Raw genomic sequence first — 14,322 nt, 5'->3', positions numbered from 1 at the left:
AATTTTAACATTATATCCCAACTCCTATACTCAATGCTCTGATTTATAAAGGCCAGCATACCAAAAGCTTTCTTCGCCACCATATCCACATGCGATTCCAACTTCAGGGAACTCTGCACCATTATTTTTTGATCACTCTGTTCTACACAGAGTGAAGCTTCCTCCGCATTGTCCCATAACACACTAACGGAGTCAAGAAACAGGGCGAAGCTCCCTCTCTCCGCTCTCACCGATCACCTGCACTACGGCGATCCCGCCAAACCGAATTCTGTGTTTGACTCAGAGACAGTAACTTGTGCTCGACCGGATGTAGAGCAGAGGGAAGAGGAGGAGGGCAGAGAAGCGGTGTTGAGTTTGCAGCCACTGGGAGAAAGTGATGAGAAACCACACGACCAGCCTGAAAGGCGAGAAACACTCAGAACGGAGAGATCAATACCCCATTATCCCCGCAATTACCTGTGATTACAGTCAGGAGGGTGTTTGAGGGTTGAGCAGAGGTTCTGCAAGGAACGAGGAGGGATATTACAAAACCACCGTCAGGCAGCTGTTGGCGTTCAGCATCATCATGTGTCAGTTCTGATCCACAAGCTCCAGATCCTGGGCCAGTGAACCTCCCTCTGTAACTGGATGATGGACATCCTCATCGGGAATCCTCAGTCAGTCCAGACCGGCAGTGACGTCACCGATCTACAGGTGGTGCTGAGGAAGCAGAGAGGCTACAGAAGGGTTCAGAGAGATTGAGCGAATGGACAAAGAAGCCTTGGGTGGATTACTGTGTCGGGATGTGTATGGCCACGCACTTTGGTAGAAGAAATAAAGGCGTACACTGTTTTCTAAATGGAGAGAAAATAAAAAAAAAACTACTGAGGCGCTCAGAGACGCAGGAAACCTCGTACAGGGTTCCCTAAATGTTAATTTACAGGTGGAGCCGGTGGCGAGGAAGCTTTCATATCAAGATAATTTCAATTTAAAAACAAGTATGCAAAGTTTAGGCTTTATAGAACACTGGCGGACCTCACTTGAAGTACTGTGAGTAGTTTTGGGTCCCTTATCTAACCCGGCCAGATGTGCTGGCATTGGAAAGGATTTAAATGATGCTCGCCGGAATGATTCTGGGATTGAAACGCATTGTCCCCGCAATTCCCTTTGAACACAGGCAGGGAGCCGATTGATATGGAGGGTGGGGGGTGGGGGTTGGGGGTGACAGAGCACGTTTCTGAAGGGGATGATGCGGCTCTCGGAGAATGGGCATCGGAGAGGGAGGGACGGACGGTGAAGTGGAGGGGTGTAGGTGATGAAAGGGTTGCCGGAGACAGGGAGAAAGAGAGGGGCGTGGATAATTGAAAAGGTAACGCAGAGGAGAGGGACTGTAGCGGAGACTGGAGTGTCCGAGGACATCATCAATCTCTCTCTGCTGCAGTCGGAATTTCCACCTGCTTCAAAAGGGCGACAATCACACCAGAGACCGAGAAGAGTAGGGTGACCTGCCTCAACTACAATTGCCCAGTGACACTCACACCTACTGGGATTAAGTGCCCGAGAAGAGTAGGGTGACCTGCCTCAACTACAACAGCCCAGTGACGCTCACAGATACTGTGACTATCTGATTTGACAGGCTCGTCCTTTCCAGCGTCGACACCCTCTTTAGTAAAGACGTGACCGCTGTAATTTGACGAACACTAGCTGTACATTACAGCAGGAACGTCTGGCTGCTGTTGACTGACAACAGCTCGGCGTTGAGACTCATCATGCCCTCAGTTTTGATCCACAGGCTCCAGATCCGGGGCCAGTGAACCTCCCTCTGTAACTGGATGATGGACATTCTCATCAGGAAACCTCAGTCAGTGCAGACCGGCAGTGACGTCACCGATCTACAGGTGGTGCTGAGGAAGCAGAGAGGCTACAGAAGGGTTCAGAGAAGATTGAGCGAATTGGAAATAAAGCGGCGGGTGGATTACTGCGTTGGGAGATGTATGGCCATGCACTTTGGTCGAAGGAATAGAGGCGGAGACTACTTTTTAAATGGAGAGAAAATTGAAAAAAAAAAGAGGCGCATAGGGACGTGGCAGTCCTCATGCAGGATTCCCTAAAAGGTAATTTAAAGGTGGAGTCGGTGGTGATGTAGCCAGGTACAATGTTAGCAGTCATGTCATGAGGATTAGAATATAAAAAAAACAAGGCCACGAAGCTAAGGCTTTATGAAGCACTGCTGAGACCTTACGGAGTGTTGTGAGCCGTTCGGGGTCGCTTATCTGATCCGGCCGGATGTGATTGCATTGGGAATGGTTGAAAGGAAGTTCAGGGAATGGATTCCGGGATTGAAACGCTGATCAGATCAGGAGCGTTTGATGGCTGGAACTCAGAAGAATGAAGGGGGCGCGGGGCGGGTTGCTGTTGTTGAAACCGATGGAATTTTTAAAGGCCCCGATAAAGTCGACGTAGAGAGAAGGTTTCCCGTCATGGGACAGTCGAAAACCAGTGGAGCCACATCGGAATGGACGTCCGTCCGTTTAGAACGGAGATTGGGAGGAATTTATTTAGCCAGAGTATGGTAAATCTGTGGAATGTGCTACACAGGCGGCTGTGGAGGCCGACATTGGGGATATTGAAGTCAGAGTTTGACAGATTCTTGATTACTCAGACCATGAAGGAATACGGTGAAAAGGCAGGAGATTGGGGCTGAGGGGGACCCGGATCAGACATGATGAAATGGCGCAGCAGACTCGATGGCCTAATTCTGCTCCTAAATCTCATGGTCTGATTTTAGGTTCTTGTGTTGCCGGGTGTCAGCATCTCAGTTGGTCTATCCTGGGACCAGCACATTCATGCAAACACGGATAAGGTGTGATGCTCCTGACAGAACAGCGCCAGGCAACTAAGTGTCGGCACGTCCATTCCCTGGAGTTTGATGAAATGTCACTTCCCCTTTAAGGCTCAAACTGACAATTATTGCCCGTCCACATCGCTTCATGGAAAGTCTGTCGTTGACGTCCCCGTGCTGAGCACTCAGTGCTCAACCATAGGAGATCAATTTCGAGAACTATTCTTCGCGATATAAACTTTAGATGTCTTTTCTGTCGTCCTGTTTATTTCGAGTCTGCGTTTCAGTGTATTGCAGACCATACTGTACACCATAGATCTCTCGTTACAGAAGTAATTACAAATTGAGCAGTTTGAAACGATTTGGTCTTTCATTGAAAACTAGCAAGTGACCACTGGAACATGTGGCATCATCGCCTGGTGCGCAGGCTACAACGCACGAGGTCGCCAGAGGCGGCAGAGGAATGCGGACTCAACCAGCTCCATCACGGGCACAACTCTCCCCAGCATCGGGGACATCTGCAAGATGCGACCCTCGACAAGGCGGCATCCATCACTGAGGCCCCTCACCCCGGGGACAAACTCCCTGCTCATTGCTACCATCGGGAGGAAACACAGGAAACTGAAATCTCAAGGATTCTGGTACACCTCCATCCCCTCCGGCATCATATTTTTGAATGTATGAGCACCACGTCCACAGTTTTGCAGTATTTGTTCTCTTTTTGCATCTTACATTAATTTTACATTCTTGCGACGTACTGATCAAGCAAAGATACAAATCTCAGGGCGGATAAATCACAGATAATGAGTCAGGTGGTAAACATGCAATACAGTCCTTTGATACTGGGAGCGGGAGCCTGAAAGTGAGGGGAAGGAAAATGGGGATGAAATAGGGGAGATGGCAGTGGAGGAGTTATGAGAGAGAGCGAGTTTGGAGGAACGAGGGTAAAGAGAGAGCGAGATGCCGAGTAAGAGAGCCATAGGTTGAGAGAGGAGATTAGTGTAGGGGCGACAGGCGGAGCGGATGGGTTTGTCAGAGTCTGGGAGAGAGCTGCAATTGGGGTAAGAGAATGATGCCGCTTGATTTAAGTCGGCTTCACGGGTTTTTGACAGAGATCCCGGATCTTTTCAGGAATATCCGGGCACAAAGGTGCAGGCTTCTCACAGATGAAACGGTGCTGATCATCTTTGCAACTGACAAGCCAACTAGATTTACATTCACCGCATTCGAACTTTCCCGATTTCACCTTGTACACGACGTTAGAGGCCACTTTCCTGTCAAGGAAGGATAAAGAGTTTCAAAAGGGCTAACGCATCTCAAGCAGGAGGTCCTGTAACTGTCTCCAAAATACTCCCACTGACTCAAGCTCTCCACACCGACCGGTGTCAGTCTCCAAAATAGTCCCACTGACTCAATCTCTCCTCACCGACCGGTGTCAGTCCCCAAAATACTTCCACTGACTCAATCTCTCCTCACCGACCGGTGTCAGTCTCCAAAATACTCCCACTGACTCAATCTCTCCTCACCGACCGGTGTCCGTCCCCAAAATACTCCCACTGACTCAATCTCTCCTCACCGACCGGTGTCAGTCTCCAAAATACTCCCACTAACTCAATCTCTCCTCACCGACCGGTGTCAGTCCCCAAAATACTCCCACCGACTCAATCTCTCCTCACCGACCGGTATCAGTCTCCAAAATACTCCCACTGACTCAATCTCTCCTCACCGACCGGTGTCCGTCGCCAAAATACTCCCACTGACTCAATCTCTCCTCACCGACCGGAGTCAGTCTCCAAAATACTCCCACTGACTCAGTCTCTCCTCACCGACCGGTGACAATCCCCAAAATGCCCCCACTGACTCAATCTCTCCTCACCGACCGGTGTCAGTCTCCAAAATACTCGCACTGAAACTCTCTCTCCCCACATACCTGTTCCAGTTTCCAAAATACTCTCACTGACCCATTCAACGCAGCCCTGTGTATGTCCCCAAATAATCCCTTGCCCAACGCTCTACCCACAGAGCTGTGTCAAAATAACCCCAGAATAACCCAAAATAACCGCACGATTACATCTTCTCCCCTCAGTACCCTGTCACTCCTGAAATTACTCCCAGAGCCGCAGCCTCTCCGCACGGAACGGTGTCAGTCCCCAAACTTAACCAGCTGCGCCACTCTCCTCATAGCCCTGTCGCATTCCGCAAAATACTCCCACTGACCCTCTCTCTCACTCTTAAGGCCGCGTGTCTGTCCCCAAAATACTCGCACTTCCCACTCTCACCCATCAGCTCCGTGCCTGTCCCCAGTATAATCCCATTGTCCAACCTGCTCCCTACGGACCTGCGTCAATCACCTAAACACTCTTACTTGACACCCTCTTCCCACAGTCAATGTCAGCCCACAAATTAAACCAACTGTCCGCTCTCCACCAAGGGCCCGTGTCGGCCACAAACTAATCGCATTGCCTAATCTCACCCCACAGACCCGTGTCAGTCCAAAATTAACCGCAGTACCCCATTCCCAGTCCAGAGTGTCCCACCACAAATTCTCCCACCAACGCATTTTCTCCCCACAGACCTATGTCAGTCCCCAAATTCCCACCCCCACCTTTCCACTTTCTTCACTCAGACATATTAATCGCACTGCCCAGTCTCTTCCTACAGGGGATGACAGGCGACAAAATACTCCTACTGCCTTACACTCGCCCCATTGACCTGTTCCTGTCCTGAAAATATCCTCAATGATCCAGCACTCACCATTGAATTGTGGCAGCCCCCAAAAGCACCACGTGCCACACTTCCGCCACAGACATGTGTCAGTTCTCAAAATTATTCCCACTGCCCAATCTCTCTCCAAAATCCGACATGACCCCAAATCTCACCCCGTTTTGCATGTTCCAATCCAGTATGAATTGTCTTCGCCGCGTACAGCGCTGTCAACAAAAATTCTGTGAAATTAAATTGCTATCATTAATGATTGAAATTTACGTTTGGACGGTGTGGAGGGAGTTTCACTCTGTGTCTGACCCCGGGAGTGTGTGATGGGACGGTGTGGAGGGAGATTCACTCTGTGTCTGACCACGGGAGTGTGTGATGGGACGGTGTGGAGGGAGATTCACTCTGTGTCTGACCCCGGGAGTGTGTGATGGGACGGTGTGGAGGGAGATTCACTCTGTGTCTGACCCCGGGAGTGTGAGATGGGACGGTGTGCAGGGAGATTCACTCTGTGTCTGTCCCCGGGAGTGTGTGATGGGACGGTGTGTAGGGAGATTCACTCTGTGTCTGACACCGGGAGTGTGTGATGGGACGGTGTGGAGGGAGATTCACTCTGTGTCTGACCCCGGGAGTGTGTGATGGGACGGTGTGTAGGGAGCTTCACTTTGTGTCTACATTGGAATGTGTGATGGGGCGGTGTGGATGGAGCTTCACTCTGAGTGGATATATCTTCTGTCCATCTGACACATACCTCTTCCTCGTTTGAATTTATTTCAAGAAGCTTTGAATCAGAGATAGAACAAAGTTGCTTCGCCCCCTCTTAAGTACTTTCAAACGTGGATATGAAATAACACAGGCCTGCATTTCCGATCCAGTCCTGGGAACACGCTTTCTCTGCAAATCTGGAACAAGGAACAGTGAATATCCCTCCGCCTTGTCCATTACGTTCGCTGAGAGTCAAATACAGAAAGAGGATCACTCCACACCGTCCCAGCACACAAACCTGTGGTCCTAAACTGAGTAAATCTCCCTCCATACCATCCCTTGACACACTCAGGTGGGCAGACACAGTCCAACATTTACTGCACACCATCCTATCAGACATACAGTGCAGCAACCCCGTCACCGTCCCATCACTCACTTCCGTGGTTAGACAGAGTGAAACTGCCTCGTCACCGTCCCATCACAAGCTCCCGCCGTCATACAGAGAAAGCACACTGCACCCTGTCCCATCTCAGACTCCCGGGGTCACACAGACTGAAGCTCCCTCCACACTGTTCCGTTACAGTCTCTCGTGTCAGACACAGACCGAATCTCTATCCACACTGTCAAGTCACACATACTTGGGGTCAGAGAGAGAGCGCAGCTTCTAACAGAAACACCCGGTGTCAAACGCAGAGTGACGCTCCCTGTACAGCAATGCCAGACGCTGAGAGAAGCTGCCTCTGTATCGCAGTATCATGCACTCCCAGGTACACACACTAGGTGCCGCTCTCTCCACACCGTCTGATCACACACTCTCGGGGTAGGTCGTTCCGCCCACACCGTCCCATCATACACACACGGCGTCACTGCAAGCACACCTTCCCATTGCACATTCCCGAGATCAGCCTCAGATTGTAGATTCCTCTCCCTCTGACGTGATTAGGAGCGGCAGAATAGCTGATGTTATCACACCTTTTCTGCTGGTCAGCAGTTGGCAGATTTGAACCTTGGTTTCGTTGAGAGTTTTACACTTCAGTTCGAGGTGATTCAAGTTGTGTTCGATGATGGAGACGTTGTTGTTTTGGACGGAAATGTTCTTTAGACAGGTGATCTGAGAGATATCAAAGCGGGAATTCTCTGATATTATGGATTCAAGGGTTGAGTTCGGCTCGTGGATTTGCATTCGACATCGGTGCTGGGTCCTGTTCATCTCCTGATGTTGCTCCCAAAGTCTGTGGTACTTTTGATCGGAGGCGAGCAGAGACTGACGGATCTGTAGCACTGAGAGAAATGGTGAGGTGTGTGTCTGTGTCACGGTAATTCACGGGTCGGTCGTACAGTGAGGGGAGTGTGGGTATCACGTTAAGGGGTGTGTCCATGTCGTTGTCAGGGACGTGTCCCTATCACACTGAGGGCCGTGTCCGTTTCATGGAGAGGCGTGTGTCCGTGTCATGGAGAGGCGTGTGTCCTTGTCATGGAGAGGAGCGTGTCAGTGTCACGGTAAAGGCTGTTTCCGTGTTCCTGTGAGAGATGTGTCAGTGTCATGGTGAGAGGTGACTCTCGTCACTCTGATGTGATGGTGAAGGACATGTTGGTGTCACGGTGAAGTCGGTGTAAGTGTCACGCTGCGAGGTGTGTCGGTGCCTGAAGCGTTGTTGCAGGAGCCGGCGTCTAGATCTCTGTATCAGCTGGATTATTAATGACCCGCAGCACCCCGGGTATGTCCTGCACTCTCACACTGGATCTCTCACATAACGGCCGCCCCGGTTAAATCTATCTACTCTTTGTTAGCCATCGCAAATTGCCTAATCATAGAACATAGAACATTGAACATGGAATAGCACAGCACATTACAGGCCTTTCGGCCCACAACGTTATGCCGACCCTCAAACCCTGCCTCCCATATAACCCCCCACCACCTTAAATTCCACCATATACCAGTCTAGTAATCAATCACAATGACGGAAGACTGCAAAGAAATCCCAAACGGTCCGCCCACTTTTTAAACCTCTTGCTGTCTCTCCTCAAAACAAGCGACTGCTTGTGATGACTGAAGCCCGCCGACAAGTCCCATAGAGCCCCATGCACATTTTAAGTCTCTTGCTGGCTCAGCACGGATCAGCTGGGGACGTATTTACTGACTCTCCCTGCTTCACCCTGATGTTTTCACCTCCTTTGAGAAGACAACTGTCATCACAGAACTTTAGATTCCAGTTTAAGATCATTCTGACGAATCTGACATACTTCTGGCTGGGAGACAACAGCCTGGCACTCACCGGCAGTAAGACTAAAGAGCTTATTCTGGACATCAGGAAGGGTAAGACGAAGGAACACATACCAAACTTCATAGAGGGATCAGAACTGGAGAGAGTGAGCAGCTTCTAGTTCCTGGGTGTCAAGATCTCTGAGGATCTAACCTGGTCCCAACGTAGAGTTGTAGTTATAAAGAAGGCAAGACAACGGCTAAATTTTATTAGAAGTTTGAAGACATTCGGCGAGTCAGCACATGCACTCAAACACTTCGATAGTTGTACCGTAGAGAGCATTCTGACAGGCTGCAGCACTGTCTGGCACAGGACCGAAAAATGCTGCAAAATGTTCTAAATCTTGTCCGCCTACAAAGTACCCAGGACAGTATTAGTGAGCGGTTTCCCAGGAAGGCAGCGCCCATTGTTAGCAGCCTGGTATGCCGTCTTCTCATTCTTACGATCATATGGAGGTACAGGAGCCTGAATGCACACACTCAGTGATTCAGGAACAGCTTCTTCCCCTCCGCCGTCCGATTCCTAAATGGATACTGAACCCTTAGACACTACCTCGCTTTTTAATAAATAGTATTTCTCTTTTGCACGATATTTAATCTATTTAATATACGTATACTGAAATGTATTTATTTATTCGTTTGTTTATTATTATTATTATTATTATTATTATTATTTTCTATATTAAGTATAGTATTGCACGGAAAAGATAGGCACGTCAACCAAGAGAGCGGCTTGGCTTTGTTGGTAAAATATAAAATGTAATCAAATCATTGAAAAAAAATGACACAGGATCTTCAGCTGCAGAATCTTTGTGCATCGAGTCACGGAACTGCAAAGGATTCTTCCGATATATAAAATGTTAAAGAGAGCCGAGAGTAGATATTGGATCACAGGAAAATGATACTGGGGAGATAGTAATAGGCGACAGGGAGATGGCGAAGGAACTGAATATGTATTTTTTTCAGTATTTACTGTGAAAGACACCAGCAGTTAGGTTGAGATTCGAGACTGTCTGGATGCAGAAGTGAGTGACGGTGCCATAAATATAGAGAAGGTGCTTGAGAAACTGAGAGGTATGAAGATAGATAGTCATTTTGAATAGATGTTCTACACCCAGTGTTCTGATGGAGGTGGCTGAAGAGATCGTGGATCATTTCTAATGCTTCTTCAAGAAGCATTTGATTCTGCCATGGTTCCAGAGACCCGGAAGTTGCAGGTGTCACCCCATCCTTCAACAACGGGGAGAGGCCGTAGATTATTCAGTGTGTGATTTCGGGTTGGAGGCACATGATAAAATAGGCCAAAGTCACCATAGTTTCCTTAAAGGAAAATCTCTCATGATCAATACGTTGAAATACTCTGAAGAAATCGGGCTCTGGATGAGCAGGCAGACTCGGTGGATATTCTGTACTTGGATTTTCGGAATTCCATTGTTTGACAAGTTGCCACACTTGAGGTTTAGTAACAAGTTAAACGCCGATGTTATTACAGGAAAGGCACTGGAATGGATGGAACAGAGGCGGATTGGCAGGACGCAGAGAATGGGAATAAAGGGAGACCCTTCTGGTTGACGGCCGGCGACTATAAATGTTCCAAAGCGTCTGAGTTGGGACCGCTTCTTTGTGCATTATATGTCAATAATATGGATGAAGGAATTGATGACTTCACGTCCAAGTATGCGGACGATACGAAGACAGATGGAGGCGCGGGTAGTGTTGAGAAAGCGGAGAGGACAAAGATGGACCTACATAGATGAGGAGACTGGCCAATAATTTTCAGATGGAATGCAATGTCTGCTGTGTCGGGAAAAAAGAAAAAGCGTACATTATTTTCTAAACGGAGAGATAACCACAAAGGCGCTTGGGAATTCTCGTGTAGGGTTACCTGAAGGTGGATATGCTGGTTGAGTCTGTGGTGAGGAAGGAAAATGAGACGCTAGTATTGATTTCGAGCGGAAGGGAGTACAAAAGCAAGGATCTCATGTTGAGAATTTATAAAGGCCTGTGGAGGCCTCATGTGGGGTATTATGAGCAGCTGTGGCACCCTTATCTAAGAATGGATGTGTTGACATTGGAGACGATTCAAAGAAGAATCAGCAAAATGAGGCCGTGTCGCTGTAAGGGTACTATTGTTGTCACGTCGATTGGGGATTCGGAGTCAGCATTAAGGTGTTGGTGAGGGGCGTGTCGGTGGCCGTGTCGCTGTAAGGGTACTATTGTTGTCACGTCGATTGGGGATTCGGAGTCAGCATGAAGGTGTTGGTGAGGGGCGTGTCCGTGGCCGTGTCGCTGTAAGGGTACTATTGTTGTCACGTCGATTGGGGATTCGGAGTCAGCATGAAGGTGTTGGTGAGGGGCGTGTCCGTGGCCGTGTCGCTGTAAGGGTACTATTGTTGTCACGTCCATTGGGGATTCGGAGTCAGCATGAAGGTGTTGGTGAGGGGCGTGTCCGTGGCCGTGTCGCTGTAAGGGTACTATTGTTGTCACGTCGATTGGGGATTCGGAGTCAGCATGAAGGTGTTGGTGAGGGGCGTGTCCGTGGCCGTGTCGCTGTAAGGGCACTATTGTTGTCACGTCGATTGGGGATTCGGAGTCAGCATGAAGGTGTTGGTGAGGGGCGTGTCCGTGGCCGTGTCGCTGTAAGGGTACTATTGTTGTCACGTCGATTGGGGATTCGGAGTCAGCATGAAGGTGTTGGTGAGGGGCGTGTCCGTGGCCGTGTCGCTGTAAGGGTACTATTGTTGTCACGTCGATTGGGGATTCGGAGTCAGCATGAAGGTGTTGGTGAGGGGCGTGTCCGTGGCCGTGTCGCTGTAAGGGTACTATTGTTGTCACGTCGATTGGGGATTCGGAGTCAGCATGAAGGTGTTGGTGAGGGGCGTGTCCGTGGCCGTGTCGCTGTAAGGGTACTATTGTTGTCACGTCGATTGGGGATTCGGAGTCAGCATGAAGGTGTTGGTGAGGGGCGTGTCCGTGGCCGTGTCTCTGTAAGGGTACTATTGTTGTCACGTCGATTGGGGATTCGGAGTCAGCATGAAGGTGTTGGTGAGGGGCGTGTCCGTGGCCGTGTCGCTGTAAGGGTACTATTGTTGTCACGTCGATTGGGGATTCGGAGTCAGCATGAAGGTGTTGGTGAGGGGCGTGTCCGTGTCCGTGTCGCTGTAAGGGTACTATTGTTGTCACGTCGATTGGGGATTCGGAGTCAGCATGAAGGTGTTGGTGAGGGGCGTGTCCGTGGCCGTGTCGCTGTAAGGGTACTATTGTTGTCACGTCGATTGGGGATTCGGAGTCAGCATGAAGGTGTTGGTGAGGGGCGTGTCCGTGGCCGTGTCTCTGTAAGGGTACTATTGTTGTCACGTCGATTGGGGATTCGGAGTCAGCATGAAGGTGTTGGTGAGGGGCGTGTCCGTGGCCGTGTCTCTGTAAGGGTACTATTGTTGTCACGTCGATTGGGGATTCGGAGTCAGCATGAAGGTGTTGGTGAGGGGCGTGTCCGTGGCCGTGTCGCTGTAAGGGTACTATTGTTGTCACGTCGATTGGGGATTCGGAGTCAGCATGAAGGTGTTGGTGAGGGGCGTGTCCGTGGCCGTGTCGCTGTGAGGGTACGATTGTTGTCACGTCGATTGGGGATTCGGAGTCAGCATGAAGGTGTTGGTGAGGGGCGTGTCCGTGGCCGTGTCGCTGTAAGGGTACTATTGTTGTCACGTCCATTGGGGATTCGGAGTCAGCATGAAGGTGTTGGTGAGGGGCGTGTCCGTGGCCGTGTCGCTGTAAGGGTACTATTGTTGTCACGTCGATTGGGGATTCGGAGTCAGCATGAAGGTGTTGGTGAGGGGCGTGTCCGTGGCCGTGTCTCTGTAAGGGTACTATTGTTGTCACGTCGATTGGGGATTCGGAGTCAGCATGAAGGTGTTGGTGAGGGGCGTGTCCGTGGCCGTGTCTCTGTAAGGGTACTATTGTTGTCACGTCGATTGGGGATTCGGAGTCAGCATGAAGGTGTTGGTGAGGGGCGTGTCCGTGGCCGTGTCGCTGTAAGGGTACTATTGTTGTCACGTCGATTGGGGATTCGGAGTCAGCATGAAGGTGTTGGTGAGGGGCGTGTCCGTGGCCGTGTCGCTGTGAGGGTACGATTGTTGTCACGTCGATTGGGGATTCGGAGTCAGCATGAAGGTGTTGGTGAGGGGCGTGTCCGTGGCCGTGTCGCTGTAAGGGTACTATTGTTGTCACGTCCATTGGGGATTCGGAGTCAGCATGAAGGTGTTGGTGAGGGGCGTGTCCGTGGCCGTGTCGCTGTAAGGGTACTATTGTTGTCACGTCGATTGGGGATTCGGAGTCAGCATGAAGGTGTTGGTGAGGGGCGTGTCCGTGGCCGTGTCGCTGTAAGGGTACTATTGTTGTCACGTCGATTGGGGATTCGGAGTCAGCATGAAGGTGTTGGTGAGGGGCGTGTCCGTGGCCGTGTCGCTGTAAGGGTACTATTGTTGTCACGTCGATTGGGGATTCGGAGTCAGCATGAAGGTGTTGGTGAGGGGCGTGTCCGTGGCCGTGTCGCTGTAAGGGTACTATTGCTGTCACGTCGATTGGGGATTCGGAGTCAGCATGAAGGTGTTGGTGAGGGGCGTGTCCGTGGCCGTGTCGCTGTAAGGGTACTATTGCTGTCACGTCGATTGGGGATTCGGAGTCAGCATGAAGGTTTTGGTGAGGGGCGTGTCCGTGGCCGTGTCGCTGTAAGGGTACTATTGTTGTCACGTCGATTGGGGATTCGGAGTCAGAATGAAGGTGTTGGTGAGGGGCGTGTCCGTGGCCGTGTCGCTGTAAGGGTACTATTGTTGTCACGTCCATTGGGGATTCGGAGTCAGCATGAAGGTGTTGGTGAGGGGCGTGTCCGTGGCCGTGTCGCTGTAAGGGTACTATTGTTGTCACGTCGATTGGGGATTCGGAGTCAGCATGAAGGTGTTGGTGAGGGGCGTGTCCGTGGCCGTGTCGCTGTAAGGGTACTATTGTTGTCACGTCGATTGGGGATTCGGAGTCAGCATGAAGGTGTTGGTGAGGGGCGTGTCCGTGTCACTGTGATGAGCGTGTTGGTGTCAGAGTGAGGGCTGTGTCGGTGTCACGTCGAGGGGCGTGTCGGTGTCACTTTGAGTTTTTACGCGATTACCTCAATCCACTCCGTTTCTTTCCTGTCTGACTCCACACGCAGCCTGTTTGACTCACCATGGATCGAGAGCCCGGCAACTATCGAGTCGAGGACGGACGTAACGAGGCAGATTAGGCAGATCTTACGGCACGGTCCATTTCTCGGCTCCTGTTCATGCGTAGCTGTGGAGAGACCATTCAGCGTGTGCGTGAATTCAGCCGTGACCCCCCAGTGGGATTGCCTTCCACCCGCCACCCGCGCTCTCTCCTTCCACCACGATCACCCCCTCCCTCCTCTCTCAATCTCATCCACTTACCAGCCGGCGTCTTTGACAGTCCCAAATCCTGTACTCGGCAAAGACTGTCTAATGTCTGATTGATTTTTCGTAGTTGTATATTGTTCAGAGATTGGTAAATATTTGAGTAAAGATTTGAAGATAAATGTATTTTGAATACTGAGCTTTCGGCTTTGAGTCGGCCTGCCTACACGAGCCAGAGGATGTGGCGCATGGGACTAATTCTCGCTCGTGGTCTGAGACTAATCGTGTTCCGCAGTGACCTGCCCGGGACCTCTGGTATTTTTGATGTATCGGACAGACAAGGATGAAAATGGAGTTGGGTGGGTTGTAAACCTGCGAATCGCCCAAAGTTTGGTGATATTGTGGACTGTGTGGAAGATCGCCCA

This window comes from Hemitrygon akajei, unplaced genomic scaffold (genome assembly GCF_048418815.1).
Source record: "Hemitrygon akajei unplaced genomic scaffold, sHemAka1.3 Scf000035, whole genome shotgun sequence".
NCBI classification, from domain to species: domain Eukaryota; kingdom Metazoa; phylum Chordata; class Chondrichthyes; order Myliobatiformes; family Dasyatidae; genus Hemitrygon; species Hemitrygon akajei.
Note: the sequence above shows the minus strand (reverse complement) of the source record.